We start from the raw sequence: 6,178 nt of genomic DNA on the forward strand, positions 1-6,178 counted from the left end.
TTTTATACGTCCCCATAGACTTTGAGGGCATACGGAACTGAAATACGGGAGAAAATAGGACATGCTCTATATTTTTATACGGCCAGTATACGGTACGGTACGGAACGGAGTTAACAACAGCAATATAAATGGTCAGACATATTGTCCATTAAAATGAATGTGGCCGTATGTAATCCGTAAAAAAACGGTACGGTATGGTACGGATATGGCCGTTTTCATACGTCCGTGTGAATGTAGTAAACTGTAGCAGAATTCTAGTCAAATACTGTAGCACTTACTCGGAGCAGAGGAGGAGGAGCTGTGAAGCATTTAACAGCAGAGAGACAAGAGCACAGCAGTGTGAGGACACGTCCCTAGTGCCCTTGGATAAAAATATAAAGCTCTCCAAAAAAAAGCTTGTAAAATAGAACAGAAAACACCTGTTTCACAATATGGGGGTTTTTTATAAAAAAAATATATATCTTTACGTCATGGTGGCTTCTATCGCACCCTAGCCACACAAAAACTAAACCTACATCCACGTATATGTCCATACATACACACACACATGTATAGATGTCAATAATGAAGCCAATTCAATACACACCAAAGGTCTCCAGGACAACATACAACATTAATCAGAAGATGACATGTTTTCCTCAGTAGTGCAGCCTCAGGCTTTGGGCCTGTAACTTCAAGCTTAGACATATTATAACCTAGAAATTTGTTTTTCTGACTTTTTAAGACTGAAGGACCTTTCTGGTAGCCTTCTTGTGGGGTCTGCTTTGAACCGTAGATGCACCTTGTGAAGAAATAACACCTAGAAAAGTTCAGTAAGGGTTATTCCTAAATATAACGGTGGCCTGGTAAATGAAATCTGTTCATCACACATTTTTATGACTGAAAGTGTTTACTTTTGCTGTAAACCTGGACGTCATTTATCACAGCTCGAATTCCAAGACAACACGTGCTTCGTCTGGAGCGGCCATCTTGAAGATTATGTCAAGGCAATGTGTAAATTTAATCAAAAGATTTTTTTTTTTCTCTCTGCCCTCAAACGCGAGGTTTCTTCATATTTTCATTGTTTTCCTTGTCCTCTACGTGACAGCCCTCATCCCCTCACCTCATCAGTCCTGGTGGTTGGCAGGACCTCAGGGGATCTTCCACCTGCGGAGCTGGGTGCTGTCACCTCATTACATCTGCTAGTAATATACTTCTGACTTCCTCACACTTATACGGTGTATATACAGCTGTACGGCGAGCGCTCCGTCCTAACATGTTTCATCGCTGCCAGGCCCGAGTGTGATTTATTTACCACATAAACTCCTTTTCTTTCTAACCGCAATTGTCTAAGGTAGACCACCCATCGGATCCCAGTATGTAGGATCACTCGCAGGAATTAGGACCTGTCACCTCCAGGCATCTATTAAGACACCGTCATTGTAATCTCAATATGTTTTCTGAGGTGTGAGGTACAGTACATTACAGGTACTAAGAGGTTTATGTTTATATTAGATCCTCCTTGACGTATATTGACCGCCATGGAAGAGTTCATGTCTTCTAAGTGCTTCTGGGCCCCAATGGAAGTCCTGTTACAGGGCCCCGGCCTACTGTGTGCCATTTCCGTGGGCACTGTACATGCCGGTCATGCCCAACACTGCCAGGAGATGCACTTGGACCTTCAGGACTGAAGTATTTTTGGCAATGTTTATGGTAGATGTGGTATTAGGGGAACTCAGGCACCTGAACCTGGTTGTCAATACACCCCCTGACCACCCTATATCTACTTCCCTGGACTGTGAATGCTCAGAATAGGCCATGGTCATCACTGAAGTACCACAGGGCTGTCACAGGAAAATAACAGGCCCATCCATTTAATGGAACAGATCGCAAATGCACCAAAGCTTCAGCCATTATTATACAATACAATACAACTTTATTGATCCCCTGTTCAATAAGGCCAGTGCAAAAATATCAACCTGTTTGTTAAAAATACTGACCAAGCCAACAAAATACCGGCCAATTTTATCTTCGGTAGGCCCACAAAAGAGGCTATAGAGAGAACTCTGACAAATATACCAAGCCCAGGGATCCTGAGGAGAATTTTTTCCCGAACAGGCTTTAGGCCGATAAATGTAAACACTAATGTGTTATTCACACTTGTGCCACTTGTTTTTTATAACTTTCGTAAAAATTCTTCCTTGGCAGCTGGAGCATTGGCGTATATAAACAGGATCTATTTTGGTGAAAGATGAAAAGGATAGTTAAAACAATAGCGAGGCGCGAAAATGATAGATCAAAAGGAGTCGCTCACCCCCGCATGTCCCTCTGCCGACCTCGGAGAAGGTAAAGACCTAACCCATAGCGATGACATCACTGGTTATTATAACAAGCTCCTAGAGGTTACATCAACACATGTACATGGTGGGAGGGCAGTTATAAAAAACGAGACTAACTTTTAGACAACTTTAGTATATCTGCCCCAGTATTTTGAAGAAAGACTCAACAAAAACTCCAGTCCAGATCTTGGGGTTGTGGGATCTGTGACACTGATCATTTTCGTCAGATTTGTAGTTCAGATCTGGTGTCTCTTTTGTCCCGGACATCTTGAGGTCTCCACTGATTTTGGAAGACTCTTGTATGTTGTGGAAGGTTCCATGACATATTCTTAAAGGACATCTACCACCAGGATGAAGGATTATAAACCAAGCGCCCTGACATCTACCACCAGGATGAAGCATTATAAACCAAGCACACTGACATACTAGTGTGTGCCCCCTTTGGCAGAAGCTGGTCTTCTTGTAGCTTTGTATGACTTTGTTTTTAAGAAAAGGAGGTTTTAAAAATTATACAGATGAGTCTTCGGGGCTCCAAGCTCCATTGACATCTATAGAGTCTGGAGCCCCTGAGGCTCATCTGCATAATTTGTAAAACCTTTTTATTATAAAAACAAGGTCCTAAGAAGCTAAAAGAAGAGCAGAACCTTTCAGAGGGGGCACTCACCAGTATGTCAGTGTGCTTGGTTTACAATCTTTCATCCTGGTGGTAGATTTCCTTTAAAGGATGTTAACTCAGGAAGCAACAAAAGTACAGTATGCCACCATACAGGATCTATACACGCCACACTATCTCTCTTTATTCTGGCATGATGGCATCTGGTTATGATGATGGCATCTAGTTAGAATGTTCTTCCAGAAACCATAGACCACCACTTTCCAGTCCTTGCTTCATTGCACGTCTTGAATGTCTCTCGACACCACAGGAATCACTAGGTAGACCAGTCAGCCAATCACTTAGGCCATGACTGGCTCTGCAGCCTCCCCTAAAGGCGGGGCATGTGATGTTTTATTATGTTACTGGATCCTATAATTTTTCATTTATGGAAGACCCCTTTAAGATTAGTGAATTAAATATTACTCAATAAATCTCCCCTATTTGGTTCAATCCCCCACACTTCACATAGAAGTGGAAGGAAACACCCCTCCCCTCTGTATCAGACCAGAGGCTTATAAAATATTCTTACCTAAACTAATACATACCGGCAGAATTATGACTACTGTAGAACAACAGCAGCGCTCAGTGGCTGCATATAGCAATTACATGCAAAAACTCACACTATCGAAGTGATCATAAATTAAAGTGCCCCTCTAACCAGAAATTTTACTATAATAATAATTCCTTTATTTAGATAACACACACATTACACATCGCTACACAAATCAGTCCCTATCCCCAATGGGGCTCACAATCTAATCATCCTACCAGTATGTTTTGGAGTGTGGGAGGAAACCAGAGGACCCGGAGGAAACCCACACAAACACAGAGAGAACACACAAACTCTTTGTAGATGTTGTCCTGGACTTGAACCCAGGACCCCAGTGCTACAAGGCTGTAGTGCTAACCACTGAGCCACCGTGCTTCCCATACTACTATATACTAGGAATCATATCTTAACATGCATGGGGAACCTGTGTGATGTGCCTCTTCCTCGTTTTTGAGGAAGACTGAGTTTTTCTTAAAATGTTGCTGAATTCTCTAAGAAAAGTGCCTGTAAGTCACAGACACACCCCATTTAATTGTATCAGTTCAAACTAGTTAATGGGGCTTGTCTGAGAATTATTTACAGGCAGCTTCCCTGCATCAGGGTGCGGTCACAAGTTGCGTTTACCGCATGCGTTTAAAACCGCATTAGAATAGCTGAAAAGTGATTTGCCTAATTAACCAGCTGTTAACACGTGTGCTTACAAAACGCAACCGTTAACTCACGGTTAACGCATGCGTTAACATCACGGTTTACGCACCTGTTTGTTAACACACCGTTAACACTTGCGTTAATGCAAGCGTTAACATTTGTGTTTTGTAAACACAAGTGTTAACAGCTGTTTAATTGGGCAAATCACTCTTCAGATATTCCAATGCGCTTTTAAAAGCATGCTGTAAACGCAACGTGTGACCGCCACCTCCGTGAGTGGCCCATTTATAACACTTGATGAGACAAAAAGTACTTGAAAAAAGTAACGGGGGAACCAGCCATGCCTAATGTACACTCACTTTTTGTCGTTTGTGTGGAGAGTCGCTTGATCTCCTGTCCCGTTGTACATAGGTGATCATTCTATTTGGTGAGAAAAAGTATAAATCATAAATGGCAGGGACGGGGTTAAAAGGAATTGTCACAAAGAACAAAATGCTGAATAAGCATGTGATTGCTAATGTTCTCCTGAACAATTTGGTGTAAGTTTTATTAAAATCCGTCCATCGGTTTAAAAGATATGAGTCCTTGGAAGATTATATGTGAATTATCTCCTACCAGCCTTGAGGGCGGTAACCTTGTATTTCCTCGGGGGAGTGTCTCTGTATGAAAATAAAAGGTTACCACCTCCTTGACTAGTATGAGATAATTCCCATATAAACTTTCAGGGGCTATATCTTTTGAACGGATGGACAGATTTTTAAGAAACTAACGCCAAATTGATCAGGGGCACGGGGCGAATCATCAAAGCATATATGCCACATGATATTTCGTACTTACTGACAGGTCCACTTTCAAGGGGATGTAAGCACAGGCGCTTGGGACGAAGGAGTAAAACCAAGGAGCTTCAGTGCCTTGCTACAAGACTTGGCCAATTGTTACAACTTCCTGTCATAAAATATGGTGCTAACTATGGGACACCGAGGGACTTTTTTGGTACATTTAAAGTTACTTTTAATCACAGAGATTATTTTTTTTAAAAAAAAGGACATTTTTTTTTTCCAAGAAGATACAAAAAAAAATCCAAAAAGTAAAAATCCAGCACTGAGGATGACGCCGCTTTCGGACATTTGGGATTTTACCAGATTGAAGGACAATTATAATTTGAGTATCCGACAGCCGGTCTATGACTCCATTATTTCAGCACTCGCTACCACACTCCTAACCTCCACCTCTCACCTCCCCCGATGACTGCTGCTCAGCTACTGGTTCCTGCCAAGTGAAAAGGTTCACAGCTGCCAAATCCTTGTGTGAAGTGCGGGAATATTCACTGCAGTTTATTTTCAATCTGACATCATGAGAAGCCCTTGAAAGTCTACCATATACTTTATAAAGTGAGAGCCGTTTCCTCTGCTCATAAATTGCAACATTTAGAAGGTTACGCAAAGGGCTGTCATGTGGCCAATCTGTAATCCCAGAGCGCCACCTACAGGGGAAAGAGCAAACTGCAGGCAATGTTTAACCCTTTCAATGTTTCAGAGTGCGACTTTTGCCGTTCTGTGTAATTCATAAAAAATACAGCCGAGATCACTACATTTTCAATTTTTAACCCCTAATGCCACAGCCCTTTTCCATTTTTGTGTTTCCTATTTGACTCCCCACCTTCCAAAAGACTTTCTATTCATAGAGCCACATGGGGGCTTGCTTTATACAGAACAGACTCTACTTCCTAGTGGCCCCATTTATTATTACATGCAATGTACTGGAAAGCTGGAAAAAAAATTACAAATTGTGCTTTGTTTTTATAGCGATTTTTTTTTACAGTGATCCAAATGGCACATCCCCTTTATTCAGTACACTCACAAAGATACCAGATTTATATATTTTTGTTATGTTTTTTTATGGACTGAGCTTAAAAAAGTTGGAAAACAAACCACCAAGATACAAAAATTGACCACCATGTGACCAGGGATATAATGAGCTGTGCACCTGTGTGACATCACATGACCA

The sequence above is a fragment of the Engystomops pustulosus genome, chromosome 2 (assembly GCF_040894005.1).
Source record: "Engystomops pustulosus chromosome 2, aEngPut4.maternal, whole genome shotgun sequence".
NCBI classification, from domain to species: Eukaryota; Metazoa; Chordata; class Amphibia; order Anura; family Leptodactylidae; genus Engystomops; species Engystomops pustulosus.